Source organism: Mauremys reevesii, linkage group 7 (assembly GCF_016161935.1).
Source record: "Mauremys reevesii isolate NIE-2019 linkage group 7, ASM1616193v1, whole genome shotgun sequence".
Classification (NCBI taxonomy): Eukaryota; Metazoa; Chordata; order Testudines; family Geoemydidae; genus Mauremys; species Mauremys reevesii.
The window spans coordinates 40,962,676-40,985,351 of NC_052629.1; positions in this window are offsets into that span (position 1 = coordinate 40,962,676).

The following is a 22,676-nucleotide window of genomic DNA, read 5'->3' on the forward strand; positions in this document are numbered from 1 at the left end:
AGTGCTCTAGTCTAGCTCACTAATGAGGTACATTCACAGACGTGCTTTATCTGAAACCCAGCTGGCCAATGACACCACGGGATCCATGTCTGCAGCGGTTCATAGGTGATTTAACTGCACTACTGTTGACACTGAAGGGGGTCATGCTCTGACATGGGGACCCAGCACAATGCCAACCCCCCCAGACCTGACACTTGTAATCAGGTCCCATCAGGTTTGGGTGGGGTTGCAAGGCTCTACTCTATTGCTGCATTAGCAGCCCAAGAGAGCAGGACTTTTCAAGTTTTCAGGTGGCAGACTCCATCCTCACTTGTCATGGAACGCTTTCCACCTGTGCATAGGGCAGGCTTTTCACATACCTTAGGTGACATTTTCCACATTGACTTTCCAGTCATTTGCTGGCTCCCTCTTCTGGAGTTGTCACAGATTGCCCATGCAGTGTTTAGGGTATTAGTGAATACCTGTGTCATTTTCCGCATCCTGACAGATTGTCCGTTCCTACATCCTTTCATTGGGGAACAGAGAAAATACCCAACCCTTGCCCTCAAAACATGTGCACATCCACATTTCAGAGAGTTATACCATCCTCCCTTCCCCATTATCATCACCAAACAGGCACATTATAAAATGTCCTTTGGTCTTTATCCCAGTAAAAATAGCAGTGAGGGGAAAGTTGCTGGCTTAAGGTGATTGTTTTAGGCTAACATCAGAACTGAGAGCAAGACCAAAAGCCCTCGTAATCCTAGTCTTGCATGCCTTTCTTTACTCAGCAAAGAGCCCTTGTTCTGCCTTGCAGGGGACTCTCAATGTTGCGTAAAGGAAAGCTTGAAGGGGAAAAAAAAGATGGAGAGAAACAAGCCTGAAAAACTAGCATTTGGAAAGATGAGAGACCGTTTTGTTAAAGAGCAGTAATTAGGAGGTACAGAAACGTAAGGGGTTAACATGCTTGCCTCTCACCTCTCCAGACGTTCACTCCTGTAAGGTTACTGATGAAAATGAGTTCAGTTTCTCAGCCTATTTGCTAGTGGATGTTGGCTCCCAGGGTAAAACACCACTAAAGGGGCACCATTATTAGTTTCTGCTCAGCAGAAACTCAGGACTGGAATATTAGGGATATGACAGATCAGGGTTCTGGCATACTGTCTAGGTTCGGTGGAGGTCCAGGCCTGGGGGAGTGGAAGGGAATGGAGCTATACTTCACAATTGTGGCACAGTTGCATTGGCAGAACTGGACAGGAGCCAGGACTGGAACAGCATGGAGGACTGCGGGCACAGTTCAGTCAATTTTAAAAGCAATTATTTCCTGAGGGGGAAGCGTGTCAGTAATCATGAATATACCCTATTTTTTTCTATTTTACTTTGCCATCCATTCAGTCCAAGGCGCCTGAGCCTCAAGTGTGTCAGTGTCCAGCAGACAACGGCTAGGTGGCCACATAGTGCTTCATGCAGCAGCCAGTAAGGAACTAGTTTCTACACACAGGGTGAGTTTTTTAAGGGTAAAAGTGTGATGCCTTGATAGCAGCTAGAGAGGCAGAGGTGGTAGGAGCTTTATACCTCTCCAGTGCTTCCAGCTTCTGCTGGCCCAGCAGCAAGGTTTTAAAGCAGATCTGCATGTAAGGATCAGTTTTGCTGATTAGCACCAGTTTAAAATAAAACCAAGCCAACACTTTAACTACTTTTAGCCAGCTCTTGTTGCTCAAAAAAGAAAATAATTTCTGTATTCATTTAGCGAAGGAAATAATTACTTCATTTATGACATGAAGTTGATTTTTTTTTTGTCCTGAACAAGAGGGAACTCTGCACCAACAGAGGGAATTTTAGAGAGAAGGGAAACAAGATTTGCATTTCTGTGCTTTAATTAAAAATGAAAAGAAGTCTATGGTGTTGTGGGTTTCTTCCCCCCCCCCTTCCCCAACACAACACAACATAAAATCAGATTGTGTGAAGGCTAAGATTTGATGTGGTTATTAAATGTCCTGGATTTTTCTGTGTTGAAGGGGGGAAATGTCTCCCAAACCTTATTAGTCATAAGACTTGTTGAGACTTTTACAGTTTGGAGACATCTGGGGCTAGGGAGTTCTTCTTTCCCAATTGTCCTTGTAAATAGGTAGATGAATGTAAATTGTAGGCTCAGGAAACCTGTTCTTCTTTCAATGGCCCAAGCAAGATAAAATCGGGCAATTTACATGAGTTAAACTGATTGATGTTAACAGCAGTTGTGGGTATAAATGAGCCAGAAGACCTGTGCGTACATTTCAGCTATTGGGTCATATCTGAAATCCATTCCCAAGTGGGCTGAAAGATCTAACCTGGCATTTCTGTGTGGCTGCCCATAGGTGACAGGTGCAACCTAATGTAGCCTCCACCGATATCCTGGGCATGTACAGGCTTGTTAACTCAGTTAGAATGAGGAGGAAGAGAATGACATGTGGATTTCTTTCTCTTTAACTTCTTCATGTGCATTAGCCTCTGGGAACAGCCTATGCTTCTGTGGTCCTCCTGGCTGCAGCACCCATTGATCCTAATTATAGATTATAAAATTGACTCCTGAAAGACTAGAGAGGAGCTGTGGCAGAATCCAAGGATGGACACAGTATAGGGGTGCTCTGGCCAGTCACCGTTTCCATCCATACCCCCCTAAAGTGGATGCCATGGAAGGATTGGCATAGCGCTACTGTGCTGGGTCTCTGCCACCCAGAGAATCCTCAGGAAGCCAGTTAAGTGGCCTTTATGGCTCATAGCAGGACCGAGTTTCAGGCCTTCAGTTTCTTCCTTGTGTTTGCCAGCACTGCAATGTGAATAACCCTTATTACATTGAGCGTGCAGGCAAGCCTTGAACTGGCACAATTTTGATCTAGCAGGTAGTAGCTCTAGCAGATAAGCTAAAGAAGGGTGCCTTCTGCATAGCTCATCTGCTAGAAGCTCTGCTCCAGCTGAGCAAGTCACAGCTATGCATTGAGCTGTTCTCATTTGAAAGCAGCCTGTACTCATATACAAGGGGAGGGAGATTCTAGTTCACTTTAATCTCCTCTGGGCACACTGCCCTTAGGAAGTGGTCTGGACTGACCTCCATCCCAGCAGCTCCTGCCTGCTTTCCTTGTACAATCTCCAAGGGAAAATGGAGTGGATGCTGGTTCCATCACATGCAAAATCTGAGTCTGCTTCAGGAATGCATGGTGCCCTTCTGGAGCAGTGGTGCAATCGGGTTAAGGAAGGTTATATTTGAACAGGATAATTGATATTAAATTACATGGGAAAGAAGAAATTGTAGACGGGTGAGTTGGTAAATATATCTATTTTTCATCGTCTGCACCAAAATGATTGAAGTCAGTGGCAAGGATGATACATGACAGAAAATTGATAAAACATTGATGACAGAGGATTAATATTTCAGGAGGGGTCATATGCATTGTGTGGCACCCTTGGTAAATCTTTAGCCAACGTTGGATAACCTTGAGAGATGCATTTATAAGTTCTTATTTATTTTGTGGCAAGGCAGGAGTGTGTTTAGGAAATAGTAACCGGGGGGGATTTAGGCACTCTTGTTATCTCACTGGGGAAGTCCCATTGGTGAAGAAGAGATCTGAAATCATCCATTAGGATCAGAGTAGCAGTTTGCAGAAAGAGCTACTGATTAGCTAGCATTGCAACAAAAATCCTTTCAATGCAGCTGGCCTATTCCACAGGCAGGTGCAGAAAGCTGGGGTCAGGGCCCGTCTCCATCTCCCTTCTTCCTTATCCATTTGAGATGCCATGAACCCCTTGGAGCACACCATGGGAGTGGTATCTGTGCTCATGCAAGTGCAGGGATTGCAGCTGTGACAGGCCCTTGAACTGTTTGCCTGAGAGATTGCTCCTTGCCTGCTCCTCTTCTGCTAGCTATGGTCAGGGTGTGTCATAATTTGGCCCTAATGTGAAAATGGGCCTGAACACCTCTCCCCCCTGAACTTTGTGGGATTATGGTGACAGACCAACCCCATCAGTATTTTAGAGCAACTGTGAGGGACAGACTGTATGGTGACAATCTACTGTCCAGTAACTAATCTTTCATGTTTGTTTAAAACTATTGAAAAGATCCCAGAAGGATGTTTTGGGCAGTTGCTTCTCTGCTCTCTGGGTTCTCTTATATGGAATTGTGCAGGGTTCTCCCATGTCTCACCTCCTTTCCATTCATCCCTTGTCTTGTGGGCCTGACACTGACTATGTACGTACTGGTGTCCAGGTGGAGTTTTGGAGGTTGATTTTGACCTGTAAAGCTCTAAATAGGCTGGTCCCAGGCTATCTAAGTAATTGCCTGTCTCCAAGTCCCATACGAATGCAGCTATGGTCAGTAGGGGCACTCAAAGCACAGTCCCCCTGGTATAAAAGAGGGTGAGCTAGGAGCAAAGCATTCTCCATGGGGGAGCTTCAGCTGTAGAATCCACCCTCTTCCCCCTTGATGACTTTCAGGGCATTCTACAAAGTCCATCTCTGTAGTGTAGGTTTCAAGGAGGGGGTAATCTGAGGATAGCTGGTATTTGGGGTGTGTTCAGGGTATTGTTTGGTGCAGGGTTCTAGATGGTTATTTTTCTGTTTACTAGTAGAAAATTTAAAATTAAAATCAGGAGGGGGGATATAAACTGAGATGTTAAAAACGGCCTAGGGATTTGGATGCCCATTTCTCATTAGTTTTAATGGAAATTGGGCATTCAAATCCCTTTGGCAGGTTTGAAAATCTCACAGGCAGTGCTGATGGTTTTTCTGTTGGACTTATCTCAAAATACTAGTATAAATGTACTCCCTCGGGGAAATAAACGGTACTAGCAGCTAGAAAACTGTAATGGGGCTAGGGTGGGATTATCATCAAAATCCTTCTGCTCCCATTGAACCCAATGGTAAAACGCCCACGGACATCAGTGGGAACAGAATTAGGCCCATGCTGAGTGCTTTTAAACCTCCCACTCCTAATGTGTGGAATTAATACTGAATTAAAATTCTTTTAAGCTCAGTTTGGAGACAGGAAGAGGATGTTAGATCACAGAAGGACGGGCCAATCAGAGAAAAGGAGAGGAAGCCATGAGGCTGCAAGAAGGAGGCCTGGGTTTTCAGTGTGCCTCAGTTAGAATGGAGGGGCGTGTTACTGAGGGGAGGATTTAGGAAAGGACTTGCCAGCAATCCTCAAAACAGACAAAGTATGAGTGAAGAAATTAAGAGTAATACGGGGAATTTGGGGCAATGGACACAACTCCTGCTTCCTAGACCCTGCTGAGTGGGAAATTCTTGCTGGTTTGTAGCTATTTAGAGGTAAAGAATTAATTTAGCATTACAGGGAAAACAATAAAGCTGTCCCAGAAACTGAAGCAGTCGAAATGTTATTGCTAGGGATGAAAGTAAATAATAATCACAGACTTGATCTTTATGCTACTGAATTCAGAATTTCCATTGACGTCAATGGGAGCAGAAGCAGGTCCTATGTTTGTTCTATTCATTCGAGGTGCATTTGGGCTGAATTTGTTAATTTTAGAAATAGCCACGCTAATGTACAATGCACCAGCGTTTGCATGGAACCCAAGTGAAGCTCTAACATACCGTACAATGTGCCCATGCAGGCATTAGGCCTAATTCTCTTCAGTGACATTTTGAAGGAGCCTAAGGGGCCCTCTGTATTTGCTGCTCCATAGGTTTGCTTGTTTATTTGGAAATTTGCAGTGCCTGAACTTTTTTGTTTTAATAAAACCTTTAAGAAAGTTTTCCCCTCAGATGAGGGGTTTTTTGGACTATAGGAGATTCTCTAGTGTTGTTTGGATGTTCCATGAACACACATTATTATTATTACTATTATTTATTTGTATTGTGGTAGTGCCTAAGAGACCCAGTCATGGAGAAGGACCCTATTGTGCTAGGCCCTCTATCCCATACAAACGGAATTCCTCAATCCCTTTCAGTCTAGCTCTTGGCCAGAGTATAGTTCCCGAGAATGTGCTAGACTTACTGGCTGTTGATCAAATGATGGACAAAAGTCAGGTGTCCATCCATCCTGATTCTTTTAAATCTATCAGCAGCCTCTGCTCTCATTCCCCATGAGGTTTTGTTGAATTTTCTGGGATCGCTATCTGTAGAAGAGAGTACAGCTCCTGAGTGGTTAGGTTCTTTCCTAAGGGAAGTAATGGAAGCCCCATCATTTGATTTTTTTCTCTTTTTTTAATAAAACGAGGTAACACATTAGCAAATGTGTTCTGTCTGTTCGTGTATCTATACTGTGCCCATCACTGTTTATTTCTGAGTCCCTATAGGGAACTATACTTCACTGGTCATCTAGATTATCTAATAATTCTTTTCATGTCTCGTTTCTATTCTTCTATATCTGGTTCTCCCCAGAGATAATATCATGCAGATTTCTATGGCAGCAGCCTTTGGAATTTTCCATAGCACCGCTAGACTCCCAGATAATGCAATAGTCATTCCAGTGTAAGAAGAGCAACAGGCAATTCCAAAAACCACCTCTGTGTATGCTTCCTCCCCACCAGTGAAAAGAGGGAACAGAAGACTGGGGCATTTGCACATTTCCACAATAACTCACTGATGTCTCTTTTTAGAAAAATAGAATTTTGCATGCATCATTCACATGTCAGAGGTTGTTTTGCACAGAATCAGTTTAATAGAAAGGGGCCATAGACCAGGAAATATTTTTGAAACATGGGTGCAACAGCTCTTTAAAATTATTTTTAATGATTGCACTGGATTTAAAAATTAATCATAGTGGTTGAGAAGATCCTACATTGGTTTCAAAAGACATCACATATCTGTGCACTGAAGCAGGACTTCTTAATTTGTGGCAATGATATTTTCCAGTAGAGTACAGATGTTTCATTTCTCACCTGGCTGTCTAATGTTTAGCAAAAGACCAAGTGCTCCATTATGGGGCTGTATTAACTCTCCTGAACTTCTTGTTCGGGTTACATGTGAGTGTGAGCATATACTGGGGTAGCTCTAGCTTTTTTGCCGCCCCAAGCACGGCAGGCAGGCTGCCTTCGGCGGCACGCCTGCGGGAGGTCCGCTGGTCCTGCGGATTTGGCGTACCTGCCACCGAATTGCCACCAAATCTGTGGGACCGGCAGACCTCCCGCAGGCAAGCCGCCGAAGGCTGCCTGACTGCCGCCCTCGCAGGAACCTGCAGGGCGCCCCCCCACGGCTTGCCGCCCCAGGCATGCGCTTGGAGTGCTGGTGCCTGGAGCCGCCACTGAACATATAGACCCTGATTCAGCAAAGCACCTAAGTGCCTGCTTAACTTCAAGCTTGTGTTTCAATCCAAAATAGGACTTGAGTGTATGCTTAAAGTTAAGCACATACTTAAGTAACTTTTTAATAGAGATTAAGTTAAGCACATGCTTAAGTAGTTCGCTGATCCAGAGCCATAATCACACAATGTATAGGTATCAATTTAGTCTTGCTCTTGGCTGTGATATAGCAAAATCTTTTGTGATAATAAAGTGGTACCATTGCTGGGAAAAGAGAAAATCTAGTACCGCTGGTGTCCTGTGCTGAAGGAGAACTAGGCATATCAGCTGTGACATGTGTGATTTGAAGAAGAGTATTGCTTTAAGAAATTACAATGTCATTTCAGGAAAAGACAGCACAGCTGCACTTAGGAAAACACGGTGAAACTAGACAACCTTCCAGTCCACTCCGCAGTGCATTTGTAGTGTCCATTTCAAGGTTAGTGAAAAAATTAAAAATACTGAGAAAAGAAAGTTAATCTGTGATCCAAAGCATTTAAACAAATATGTTTAAAATAATCACTGCAGACCTGCTGCCTCTCTCCCATCTCTTGTAACAGTGTCACTGAAATGCAATGACTAAAGCAGTCTGCCCCCTTACAATTTCAACATTAATTTAATATCTTATTTCCAGCCAACACCTTATTAATTCTAGATCTTCTAATTTATGTCAGGCCAGGTACTCCAAATGTCCCAATTATGCAAAGATCAAGGAGCACTTACTGCAAACGGCATGCAAGTACTGCTGGGCGAGCATCAGCCTCTTCCCAGCAAACCCTTCACATCGCTGGCTGGAAGAGATTGTCATAGTCGCCTACCGGTTTGTAGAGTTGCATGACACAGTTCCAGGATCAAATATACTCCTGAGATGAAGGATTTCCAGCCTGCAGCAAAGCGTGGGGAAGCAAATGATCCTTTTTGCTGTTATTGCTTCTTGCCACGTTACCGACAACAAAATCCACTGTGTTATGATGAGCTAATGAACGTCCTCCTTGGGAGTTCTGGAGCTACAGCCCTCAAAGACTTTTCCATGGACTAATATGGTTTGTGGAGCAAAATAGCATTTTACAAGCATTGAAAAATTGATGTCTCACATTTTGGACTTTTCTCAAATGTTACCACATATTTCCAAGTGATGGTATTAAGAGGCCACAGGAATTCCATTCTACCAACTCCTAGACCTAGACCCTTTTCTTCCCCTCCTTTATACACCTTCCAGAACTTACCTTCTCCCACCTAAACTGTTTTATCAGATTCCATCTGCCCTCATTATAAGGCTCCTCATTAGACAGGCTGTTCAGTCTCTGATATAGTGCTATTACTATACATTCTGGTTTACAACATAAATCTCATAAATGCATACACTCTATACTGGCATACGCCCCACTGTGCAATATACTCTATAACTGCAGTCACATTACACTGACATACTGCAACTAACTGCTACGAGATGGCTTTAGAACACCAGATGCAACTGAAAACCTTTGATTGACTGTCAGTGATGTCACACCTATATCAAATAAGCTTCTCTACTTGTCTCTTTCTGAAATGATCAAGTGCCCTTGCTCATTGATTGAGTGATAGCAAATACCATGAACTGCAGTTCATCAGTTCTTCAAACTGCTCAAACAAGAAGCAAGAACTCTTGGTAATTCCTGAAATAGGCAGGCAGGGGAGCCCTTGTAAATCGGTTACGCACAGAAACACAAATGCTGCTGTGAGAGAATGTCATAGGTGCTCTCTTGTACTCTGTGTGCCTCTTTTCAGTGCTGTGCCTGTGGCTGTGATACACTCTGCCCAACTGGCATATGAAGAATCTACAGTGCAAGGTAACATCTCCTTTAGAGGGGAAAAAAAGTGCTGAGACTGTTGGTATGTGCTACCCAGTGATTGGTTGAAGGGGCTTCAGTACTGTGTAATGGCCAGTAAATGTACAGTTTTGATTGCCTTGCTTAATTTTACTTACGGATTCCATTTCAGAGCAACAATAAGATACTCCAGGAACATGCATTGCAGGGTGATTATGATATTTCACACAGGGTTTAAACTTACTTGGCTTTGTGTCTTGGAACACCCCAAATGGGGCATGCTGTAATTGCCCAGAAATTGACTCCTGTAATGGGCTGCTTCTGATGCTTTATTAGAGCCACTCCTTAATAAAAACACCTGCTTGTGAGAGATCAAAGTTGCCAGTGTGAGAACATCTTCCAGCCAAGGATTTCAATGAGCGTTGCAAGCATCCAGGAATTCAGCCTCACAGCACCCACATGAAGTACAGTGGTGAAGTATTATCATTATTTGACAGCTGGCAAAATGGAGGCAGAGGGAGATTAAGTGACTTGCCCCAGACTCCTTGGAAAGTCAGTGGCAGAGCTGGGATTAGCATTCTGGTGTTCCTGATTCCCCCACCAGACCAAGCTGTCCATCTGCCTTTTGGAGCCTAGAGTGCAGTAGTGAACTGTAAGCCTGACTCCAGCAGCACTCACGAAGGCTGCATATGTTCACAATAACACAATTGTCAGTTTGAACTTGTAGAACATTATTGCCCGTTAATTATTGATAGTTATTGTACCCTCTGGACAATAAATGATTGAGGTTACACACTGAATGGAGAATGAGAAGCTTGTGTTCTGTTTACAGCACAGCAGGGCTGGGTTGTTTTTTCCTCCTTGCCTTTCCTTCTGAGTGAGAGTCCCTCACTGAAGTTAGATAAATGCCAAGGCTCTGACCACAGTGAATGACAGAGTCATTGGGCCAGACAGTCCCTCATATGTAGGAGTCTCCAGAGGAATCCTGGTTTGGGGGGATCCCTGAATCTTGTGGCCTATAGCTGATAAGTGGCCTCCTGTAATACAGAGCGCATGTCGGTTTGAGCAAGTGGTCGAGAGATGGAGGTGCAATGGCAGGTACCACACCCCATCTCGGCAGCTCATCTTCACAGTAGTTGCTGCACTCTTGGCTCACAGCAACTAAAGTCCGTAGTGGAAAGTCTAGAATGCTATGTCTGGGGGAGGTTAGAGATGTAACAGAAATTTGAGACGCTCCTATTAATAATGGCTTCTTCCCTTAGTATTAGCAGGGCTGACCAGGTCATGTCGTTCAGCACAGACATTCATCATCTTTGGGTGGATGTGCACATACCAGAGGATGTCGCAATCACATGATATTTTGCACTTATATACAGTAACTCCTCACTTAACGTCCTCCCGCTTAACATTGTTTCGAAGTTACGTTGCTGCTCCATTAGGAAACATGCTCATTTAAAGTTGTGCAATGCTCCCTTAAAACGTGGTTTGGCTGACTTCACAAGGGAGCATTGCACAAGTTCCTCTTCTCCGCCTCCTCCCCCTCCCTTCCTCCTTCCCTTCCAGTGCTTCTCCCGCCACCGAACAGTTGTTTGGCAGCGCTTAGGACTGTCTGGGAGGGAGCGGGGAAGCTGCCTTTCCCCCCCGCCACTCCCAGGCAGGGCCGGAAAGCCGGCCGGAAAGAAGTGGCGCTTCAAAGGGGAAAGCACCACTTCTCTCCGGCCGCTGGCTCCCGGCTGCCCCTGCTCCTCCTGAGTCCTCCGGCCCATGCTCGCAGGGCTGCATTCTGAAAGGGGCTTTACAGCTACAGGCCAGGATCCCGGGGCCCCCTTAGCCCAGGGCCCTGCAGCCCCTAAAGCCCCTGTGTTCTGGGTGGCCCTGCCGGGGGTGGGGGGAGGGGCAGCTCCCAGAATTGTGGTTCCCAGAATTGCAGCCATGGGGGCAGTGCCGCACTGCACAGAGCCACCTACACACCCCCTGCACCAAACAGGAGCTGCCCCAGATAAGTGCTCTGCACCTCTTGCCTGCGCCAGCCCTGAGCCTCCTCCCGCACCCCCATCTTCAGCACCCTCCCACACCCTAACTCCCTCCCAGACCCTGCACCCCCAGCCCTGAGCCCCAGGAGGAGAATGGAGAAAAAAAGAATGAAAAACAGGGTGGGGAGGGACATAAGAAAGAATGCTCCCCCTGGGGGGGGCAAAAATGAAGCTGAGCACAGGGCCCCACTAACTCTAAATCCGCCACTGGTGGGAAGGGGAGGAGCGGAGAAGCACTGCGTCTCTGCTTCTCCCCCTCCCTCACAGAAAGTCCTAAGTGCTGCCAAACAGTTGTTTGCCGGCAAGGAAGCGCTGGGAGGAAGTGGGAGGAGCAGGGATGCAGCGTGCGTGCTCCAGGGAGGAGGTGGAGTGAGGGTGGGAAGAGGCGGGCCTGGAGCAGAGCAGGGACGGGAAGAGGCAGGCCTGGAGCATCCCCCAGCAAAGTCAGCACCTGTTCCTCTGGGGGGGAAGCTGCTGCTGTGCAAGGTGCTTCCTGGCGTCCTTGCCTGCCTCATTACTCTGCAGCGGGCTGTGCCTGTGTGGGGTAAGCCAGGGGCACATCCCCACCACAGTACTGTACAGTATATAACGCCTTTTGTCTGTCCCGCAAAAATTTCCTTGGAACCTAACACCCCACATTTACATTAAATCTTATGGGAAAATTGGATTCATTTAACATCGTTTCACTTAAAGTTGCATTTTTCAGGAGCATAACTACAACGTTAAGTGAGGAATTACTGTAGCATCTTTTTTCAAAGCAGCTGACGTTCCTTAGGAGAACTGTTGCCCAGAGAGAAATATGTGCATTTTTAGTGCAAGGGTTAATGGTGGCTGAGTGAGGTCGTTTGTTTGTTTGTTGTAACTTGGTGTTCTCTGCAGGTTCATTTCATTGGTATTTTGACTTTATTGACTGGGTAACAAGAAACACTTCCTGCCTGTGTTTTAAACCCTCACCCTTTCCACACAGCTCTCGTTGCTTAAGCCTTAGGGAACGATGGCTGTTTGGAGACTGCACAAGTGTTGGGGATGATGTTACAGAGAGAGAGAGAGGTTTTCATGTCAGTACCACATTGCTATGTGCAGCAAGGATCCTCATCATGCCAGGTTCTGATGAAAGCATGGGCTAATGCTTTCATCTGAGACTCTCAAATTTCATGTGACTTTCCTAAAGTCATATAGTGAGGGTGACCAGATGTCCCGATTTTATAGGGACAGTCCCGATTTTGGGGTCTTTTTCTTATATAGGCTCCTATTAGCCCCCCACCCCCTGTCCTGATTTTTCACACTTGCTGTCTGGTCACCCTACATACAGTGAACCTGTTCCAGAGATGGCAGTAGAACCTTGGCGTCCTGACTCCCTTGTCTCTACCATGAGAAGTTGTTCTCACCTCCTGGGAAGGATCTCACCCTTTGCATAGTCTTATATGCAACCAGACTTGTACAAAATTCTTAAATACTTTGTGCTGTGTATTAATGATAAAAACTGACCAATTCTTCTCACATGAAGGTGCATTTTAAATATTCTTGCGTGTGTGTGTGTGTGTGTGTGTATATATTCTTTTAGTTTTATCAGACATCAAGGAGAAGGATTTGGATGAGAAGCTCGTTGTGCTTGGTCAAGTTGGGATTGACAAAGAACTGATGTTCTCCACACTGACCTTAAATTAACCACGAGGACTTAGCCTCTGCAGCATTTCTTGGAGGCTTTCTGTTAGACTTCTTGCTTCTTTGGGCTAGTCTACACTACAAAGGCTTTGCCACTGTAGCTGTACCAGCAAAGCCCCCTACTGGAGACACAGCATATGACAGCAAAATGAGTTTTTTTGCCAGTACAGTTAACCCCCCCTTCCCAAACGACAAGCTATTTTCAACACAAAGAATCTTTTGCAGTTATAAGCCTGCGTCTACACTGCATTTTTTGCCAATATAGCTACATTGGTTAGGGGGTTGATTTTTTCCACACTCCAACATGGCTATGCCAGCAAAACTCATCATCAACCTCACTCATCGACTGCAAGGTGGTGTTTGTGATATGGGGTTGATAAAGCTGGTTCCATTCCTTCTCGGTCTATATCCTACCTATAAATGATCTTTCTGCTTTCTGGTCCACTGCAATCATGCAATCATTGCAACATAAAATGCCCCTGATTTCTGTATTCTCTCCATATAGCCCTGAAGGATAGAGCTACGGTGAGCATCCATTCTGTCTCCTCACCCAAGGCTTGTCTGGAGTTTGTTTCTACATTCCTGCCATATCTTTCCACAGCAGCTTGCTGAGAGGCTTGGCTGAGGTAGAGATCTGGCACACCATGGAGATGATAATTAATCATCTCTGACATCCATTTAAAGATTGGCCTCACCAGTTTTAGGAATAGCCAGGCTTAGGAGCACCATCACTTTCTTTTCTGAATCTAACTCCATTCACAGTATTCAGGAGACCTAGGACAGGTACAGAAGGTGGAGAATGAGGCATGGGATGCCATTGGCATAAATGTACTCTCTGAGATGCTCTGCTGCCTTGCTACATATGAAGTCATTTACACCTGTGCAAAATGAGTGTAAAATAATTCCATTGTGATTTGGTAGCATTTTCACTCAACATCACCCAGGTGCTCTTAGCAGTTCAAGGTACAAGCCAGTGGAGAACCAAGCCCACAGTACACACTTTGCCCTCTCTGCAGCTAAAGGACTGCCTCTGGCAGCATGCATCCAGCTTTACTGAGCCTGCAGCATCATCCTGGACCTGTCTGTGCTTGGACAATCTCCATCCCCTTTCCTTGGAGGATTTGGGGAGCAGTTTATTCACATGACAGAGGTGGTATCCTCTTCTAAGCAAGGGACTAGGAATAGAATCGTAGGATCATTATAGTGAGAAATGAAAAATACCTATTCAATCATAGTCTATTTCCCTGCCATAGTGAAATATAATTCCTTTATATGGGGATGTATCAGATATTAAGCTGAGCTTTACACATGAGTAAACCACTTGACCATCACCATCTGTGAGCAAAATAGGACTCATCTCATACACTAAGCAAAGTCTAGTAACAAAACATGTTTTTTCCATAGATTGCTAAGAGATATACTGATGTCACATGGAATAATCCTCAAGAAATATACAGTTAAGCCATGAGAAACAATGGTAACTACATGATAAATGGTTACACTACCCGGTTACACCTGTACTAACGCAGCTCTGTAAATAACTTGTATCATCATTGTAAGATCTTCTCTACCTTCGCCTTTCTTTTCTTCTTTTATCCATATTTGCAATTTCCCACTCTCCTCCTACAAGCCTGACCTGTATCAACTGGATGCATGAGTCAGAAGATTCTTTGACTTGTTCCATTATTCCCTTTATCTCCATTCTCCTCACTACTTCTTCATTGTTTATAGGTAAGGGGATAGAAACTCTACAAGTGCTGCTGACTGTGGATGGTTCAAGTGCTCCCTTTGGAGCCCATCAAGGCCTTGATCAGTTAGGAAAGATCACTGCTCAGTGTCAGAAAACCTGATCTTCCTTTCCTCTTATTGCTGGACCTATAGATCTTCACACATCAGCACCTACACGCCAGCGTGTACCCAGGCATGCATGTGCATAGGCTAATCCCTGGGGCTTGTTTTAGGTAACAAGTGAAATTCATTTTGTGCGCTTAGCTTCATCCTCTCTGGGTGTTCGATGTTTGTCATCCCATCAACCCAAACCTGGCACAGCTACCCTGAGTGTCTGCTCAAGCCCTGTCTCCACCTGTGGAGTTATTTACAAAGAAGTGTTATGATAACTCAGTAAGGTTTCCAGTCACCATGGTTTCAGCTGTGTAGTTCTCATGCATTATTCTGGGGCACCTACAAACTACCCAAGCCACTGGGTATCTCTTAACTACCCAAGCTGACAGAGATGTAAAGGGGTGAGGTGAGGGACTGGAGAAGAGTAGGGAATTCTGAACTCACTTAAACTTAAGCAACGAGAACCTAGGTAACCTATTTAATTGATAATAGGAATCATTTGTAGCAGTCTGATGTCACAAGAATAACATGGCTGTGTTACCTGAGCCAGTCAGGATTGTGTTGCATTGGCAGAACCGTGTAGAGGCAAGAACTGCAAAAGGATTGAAGTGCATCTGTGGAGCTGCAGTGTGGGGCCAGCACTTAAGCAGCAGGAATATTGCAGATCAGGTTTTGAGATGCATTGGCAGCATTGCATGGGGGAAGCTTGCAAAGGCATGTGTTCCATCCTATGGACTGGATTACCTCTCCCTCTGGAAGTACCCACAGAAGAATCCCTGGGAAATAAAATGTCTGTGAGGATCTCCTGGCAAGGTTTCACTTACGTCATTCTGTGGGAGGAGATGGGATTTGCTCCACTTTTGCGCAATGAAATGTGGTTCTTCTCCTATGCCCAGAGGTCTGCTTGGAGTGTCGGACCATCCTTGCGAAGGCCCTCTCACTTTACGCTGGCTGTAGGACTCCCAGCACCCCCTGCCTCTGTGGTTCCAGTGGCTATCAGGGCTTCCTCAGGATGCAGCTGCCCTGAGCTCTTTATTAAAAGGGGGTTGCCCAGTGTGGAGGACTCTGGATAAAGGACAGTACAGCCTGGCATAGCAGAAATGGGGTGAGTGCCGTGGCGGGGCTGGTTGGCTGACCCTCCCCCTTTCACACAGGGCAGAGGAAGCTTGCATGTGGCAGGCCCTTTCCATGCGCAGATCTAGGGCACAGGAGCTGTGCATCTGTTTGGCTCTAACCAGCATTACCAGACTGACATTCATTAGCACCAAAATTCAAATTAAACAACACAAACCATTCTGTCCCCGCAGGCTGCTAACTCATTGCTCCCCCGGGCAGTGATGCATTACATCACATGCAATTGCTCTTAACTACACCTCTACCTCAATATAACGCTGTCCTTGGGAGCCAAAAAAACTTACCGTGTTATAGGTGAAACTGCATTATATCGAACTTGCTTTGATCTGCCAGAGTGCGCAGCCCCGTCCCCCTGGACCACTGCTTTACCATGTTATATCCGAATTTGTGTGATATCGGGTCACGTTATATCGGGGTAGAGGTGTATATCTTTTCCCTGACACATGCCTCTCAAAGTGCATGTGTTCCCCTTCCTCTTATCCCCCTACCTGGGGACAAGCTGCATTGGGGGAGTGATTGCAGCAAATGAATGGGGCTGGGGAGGGAGGAAATGATGTAGGAAGAGAGTGAAAACAACTGCTGGGGCCTTCCTCCTCCTCCTCCTCCTCCACCGCTGCTAGCTGTTGAAGTGGATTTACATCATACTCTCAAACTGAAGCCAAGTAGACTCTGGAATCAGTAGAAAGTGAAGCGCTTTCCCTAATCGAATCACACGCTGGTGTCACTTGTGAAGTGCTGCAAAGCAGAAAGAACTCTGGAGCCACTGAACCGCAAACGCCACCCCCTCCCCTTTATCAAATTGTTCCTTTATTTTCCTTGCCTCTCTCGCTCTCTTTTTTGGCCATGAGCAAGCTTTTTTGGGGTGTGGGGGGGAGGAAGTAGGAATGCCATGTTAGAGACTCTGCCTCACGCTCTGTGCCTCCACTTCTTGCCTACCCCCACCACCACTCGCTCACCCGTAGCTGAGGGAAAGGGAGAGGCTGAAAATGCCACATTGGCTGGGTTGCAGTCCCTTACTATTGCTGCTATTGAGAAAGGGCACCTCCTTTACTTCTGTTTTTAGGCACATCCTGTGAAGCAGTGGGCCTGAGTTTGATCACGCACCAGTGTAAAGCATAAGAGAGATTGGGCCCCGGGGGTGCTGGGGAGTGAACAGGGTTGCAGCTTTCAGGAGATATAAATGGTGTTTTTGCTAATCCATCATGCTCTGCTGCCCCTAGTTTAATATGTGATGGTGTCTCACTCCATCAGGGACTTCAGCCCAATCCTGGGCAGTGCTGAGGGTCTCTCAGGATCAGGTCCTGATCAAGAAGATGGACTCGCTGTCCTAATGGGCCTTTTCCATCTCAGTCTTCTATGCTTCCTCTCATCTTCTCCTGTCACTCACCCACTCATTTCCAGGCATCTCCAACCATTGCACAGGATGAGCTTGCTCCTGCCACATGTCCACCAGTGAAGATGATTTGTTAACAGTCAGTTTGGAGGTGAGAAGCGGATAGAATGGGATCTAGGAGTGGTACATCACCTGCACCAGCCGCAGACCGATCATGGGTCCCCAAACAGGGACTTCTATACTGCATGGCAGAAGGCCTGATTCTCTAGTGCCCTCTGGCCCCTTTGCTCTATTTGGGGAATACAGAGAAATCATAACCCCAGTTTAAATGGTTCCAAAAGATTCCTTCAGCACTGTGGAATCCTGCATTGGTGAAGAAGTGCTGTAATAGTTCCTATGGCACTCTCCTTCCAAGCCCCCAGTTCAGGGGATGTATCTAGGTAAGGCGGGGAGGGTATGGATGGGGCATCCCTATACTCAGCTCTGAGGACTGTGGTTAGGTGGATGCAGCACATCCCTGGGGTCAGCTATAAGCCACTTTTGCCCCCCTTGCTTCCTTCCCATGGACTTGTTCTGAGAGCCTCTCAACTAGTGCAGGGAATCTGGGCCAAAGTGTCCCTGCTGATTTAGATGGGTCAGCTGACTGCATCTTGTCACAAGAGTGCTCTGCCTGCCACCGCTGCTGGTGTGAGGTTTAGCTGTCAGGTAAGGCTGCCATGTAGAGGAGCCTCCATGAGGGAACTGGGGAGATAGATGAATCAACCATGTTCTGAAGACAGCTACACCCAAGTACTTGGGATGAGAGAGTAAAGTCACCAGGCTCAGTCACTGCTCAGCCTCTCTGCTGAGGCTGCTAATAAGGATACCTATTGCATTGGTTTATCTGACACAGACACTTGTCCACCAAGACTGGACTGATACACCAGCTAACTCATGTCACACAGGCCTTAGTGCTTTACTTAGGAAAATGGGTCTCACTGATTTCCCCCTTCCTCTCATCTTCAGGCCATTTCTCCGGTCTCATCTTCTCTGTTCAAGGAAGGGCAGGGTAATAAACTTAAGATAACCAGTCATCCCAGCAAGTGTCCATCCCACACACAAGCTCTGTGGCTTCTCAACAACAGTAAACAGTGTCGTTTCATCAGGTCTGTCAATGGCTGACATGGCAAAAGAGGGGATGTGAGAATAGAAAATTGGCTGAAACTGGCTGTCCTGCCTTTCCATCAGCTCCCTTTTCAGTCTGGTTTGAAAGCAGGAGACCACTATGTGCCTCCAGCTCCTGTCCCATCAATCAGCCAGGGGTATAATTCCACTCCTATAGCCAGTTCCCTGACAGCAGCACAGCTATGGAAAAGAAGAGGAGTGGGAGGTGTTGCTACCACCAGGTGCCTGCCAACTGCAACACAGAGGAAAAAATATTACTAATATTTGAATGTCATTGTATTTATTTTTGCATTTATTTTGTGTTTGGGTTTGTCAGTAACATCCTTTTTATAACTCATCTCTACAAAAAACAAAAGCCACTTCAGCACTTATCAAACCCTGGAGACTTAAATCCCCTATCTCCTGAACAGAGATAGAAGAGGCAGTCACAGGGTAAGCCTCCTCACATGGGCCAATCAATGAGCCTTCAACCTATCCTAGAGGGGCCACTTTTAGGTGTGAAAGGTGCAAAGTTCCCAGGCCCATTCAGTTCTGGGCTTTTCTGGTAAAACTACAGCTAAGGGTCCAAATGATTTTGCAAAGTGGACAACTAGGAATTAAGAACTAGAATGAGACCACAAAACCATTTTGCACTGGCCACCAAACTACCACCAGCTGGTAACACTGCCTGGTCACTCATTCTCATTTTCCTGAATCACCATCCCCCCTTGCTAAAATAATACATTACCAAACCAGAGAAAATTACTTGTTGTCAGGCTTTGCCCTGGGATGTACTATGAATGCTTCACATTCATCTTTCCCCTCCTCCCCCCATTCATCATGCAGAGTTTTAACACATTTCCTCATTAACCGTCCAGGCATAGCTGTGAAACACACACACCCTGAGAGCCATTTCCAGGCATAGCTGTGAGATGCGCAAACACCTTTCCAACTACCTTAACATTTCAAACCACTGGCTTGAGTTTACCCCACCACAGGTGACACAAGTACAGTTCCTTCTTTCACATTGCATCTATTTGGGAAGTGGATGACTTGGGGACATGGTAACAGGATAATGGAGCTTTTCATGTTCTAGTTGACTGGTGTGAGCCTGGGTCTGGTTGGTGGTGATCTAAAGTCATTGCCATTTAATGTATGCAGTGTCATTGTAGCCATGTTGGTCCCAGGATATTAGGCAGATCAATTGTTTAGGTGAAATGAATTGTGGGATTCAGTCCACAAATGGATACCTCTCCATATCACAACTGTCACAAATCACAACCAGCACCCTAGCTGGTGGCAGCCTCAGCAGAGGCCAAAGAAAGAATGGCACGAAAAGCTGTGCTATCATCTCACCTCAGAAGGTGGCTCCCCCAAGTCAGGCATCAGTCAAGTTGGCAGGGCAATGGATTGACTTAGTGTTGCTCTTGCTGTATTTGTTCTCTAATGAATAGAGGACTTTGGAATCCAGGGCTTTCCTCTTGTCGGCTTTTCCCCAGCGCTATAATTCATCCTCAGAAAAAAGGGAGAAAAATAAGCCTGCTATTTTTGTAAGGGAAGCCACAGCCTGGGGAATGATTTGCTGTGGAATTATTTCCGTATCCAGGCAAACTCCAACGTAGCTTGTGTACAGGAGTTCTTCTTGGTTTGTCCTTTTTCATATGCGGTATCCAGCACTATCAGTATCTCTGCCTCACATTCCTTTTTTCTCTGTTAATTTCTCTAGCTTTCTTTCAATGCTGTGTTAATTTCTTTATATTCCTTCACCTTGCAAATGCCTAATTAGGTTGGAGTGACTGTCAGACTTGATAGTATAGTTACAGATAATGTATGCAAATTGTCTTGAAGTCCTGAGAAGCCCTGAAATAGAATGGACAAAGGCCTCCAGCTAACCCAATACACACCTGTTAAAGGGTCTTTTCAGCTGACCAAGGCTGAAAATAACAAGCATGCCTGTGAACCAGCTGCATCTTGAATTGATAAATTGGGGTAAGGCAAGGATACTGCCAAAAAGAAGCAATGGTTTAAAAGTGAAATGGAAAGGTATCTTTTTTTTTAATTCTCTCTCCATTAAAATCCTATCTGTATCCTAAATATACTTACCAGACCTCCCCTGGAATCTCAGGGCACTTGTTGCTGCTCAGACTTAATTTCCAGGAGGGAAGGTTAGAGGTGGTAATGTTGCAGTCTAGTAGCTGATAAGTACTCGTGATTGCTGATCCTACTCTCCCAGCAGGCAGGATGTGATGTGTGTGTGTGTGTATGCCCCTGTGCACTTAAGTACATATGGCAAATCACTCTTGCAGTTAGGATGGAAGAAGATAAACTAATTTCTTCTGTGGGGATGCTGTAGTGTGATCACCTAACTGGAGTTGGGAAAGAACCTTCGTGGTAAAAATGACCTTCATGGAAGACTGAGTAAAGCTTTGCTTCACCTACAGACTATGCCTCGGAGTTTTCTTCTTCTATAATTTGTTATTATTTTGATTTTTAAAATAATACTGTAAGTGCACATAGCCCTTTACAATAGCTAACATATGTGGAATAAGGAACAAAATAGCTGACTCCAATAACTTACAGTCTAAAGGCACAGTGCAATATAATGGAGCAGCACAAAGTGTCATGTGGTCTTTATAATGTGCGTGCATCACAGGAGAGAGGGGATTTTGGATATTTTTGGAAAGAGGAAAGATGAGATGCATTAAATAGGACTGTTCCAAGTGTATTGGTTTGTATGAAAGAAGGAACAAACTCAGAAGTGGGAAAAAGAAGCAGCCAGAAGAGGAGGTTGGGCTGGACCATAGGGAGAGAGGAGAAGTACAAGGGAAGATGAGGATGGAGATGTAGGTGAGGATTAAGTTAGGGAGCCCTATGTGGAATAAGATATGGAGTGAGTGAAGAGAGTCAAGACAGGTTCAAATATCAGTGGAAGAAAATAATCTTGGCAGTGGTGTTTTGGATAGAATGGTGGGGAGACAGAGAGAGATCAGAGGGGAGGCAGAGAAGGAGGGTAATTACATCAGCTGATACTACCCCATCAGAGGAAGACCCAATATAAGATGTGGAGTGAATAGCAGGTCTCATGTGGCAGTGAGCAAAGGCAGAGAAGCCCCAGGGTGGCCAAGACAATATTTTAAAGGCGGTTATATGTTTTCCTCATAGGAAGGGTGTGTTCAGTGAAGAAATCTGACTGATGAATGCTGGTAAAATCCAGTTGGCAAACGCTGTTACCTGGAAGACACCTGTGATACTTCTTGGGGCACCCAGGGCTGTGAGTCACCTTGTTGCCACCTGGCTCTAGTGTGAGGGGGTCTTGCCTGTGCCAGCTGAGTGTTAGGGCTTGTCTACATTACCCGCTGGATCAACGGGCAGCGATCGATCCAGCAGGGGTCATTTATCGCGTTTAGTCTAGACACAATAAATTGACCGCCGAGTGCTCTCCCATCGACTCCAGTACTCCACCAGAGCGAGAGGCGCAGGCGGAGTTGATGGGAGAGCGTCAGCCATCGATTTACCACAGTGAAGACACCGCGGTGAGTAGATCTAAGTATGTCGACTTCAGCTATGTGAATTATGTAGCTGAATTTGTGTAACTTAGATCGATTCCCCCCTGCCCCCTAGTGTAGACCAGGCCTTAGCTCCCTAGCACAACCAGCCTTTCAACCATTCAACCTCTGTCTTCTGGGCTACAGCCAGCCCAACCTTTGCCTTGCAGGTTGGCAATAGATATACCCCATCCCCTGAGTCCCTTCAAAATGTCCCCATGTAATATCCAGCCCCTGATAACTGGACACCCACAGAAATCCCATGTCCTTCATTCTCAAAGGAACAGCGTACCCCAGTTTACAAGTTTTTCCTTAGCCCACTGCTTCTGTATCACACAAAGCACTTGAGTTCAATTATAGTAAAACAAAAGGAAATTGATTTAAAAAAGACTAGAGGTTCAATGAGAAACACATGAGTAGTGGAAACAAATGGCTACATATGAAACAAAATCATAACATGTGAACTAGGGCCTACACTTAATAGCTACCTTTTCTATCTAATAACGTAGATTCTCACCCCAAAGTTCAGTCTTTTGCACCACTTGCTAGTCCCAAGGAACTAGGACCTAGTCTTTCATGAAGCACCCCTGCTCATCAAGGTACCTCCTCAGTGAATGCTGAATCAATCCACATTGTCTTTCTCCATGCTCAATCAGTCTTTTGTCTTTATTCACAGACAGGGCCATCCCCTGTCTACTATAATGCTCCTTTTCACTTCCAAGGGGTGTTGATTATTGTAGTTTGTCTTTGATGGTTTTCCCTTGACTTTTCAGGCTTAGTGCAAAGATAGACAATTGAGCAGTACCTTATGTAATTGGCTAGTCAGAGAAGGGTGACAACTCCCTCCTGCTTGAATGGGCCAGCATAGAGATTTAGGATTGCCTGGTTACTCAATCTCATTCCAAGACCATAATTTT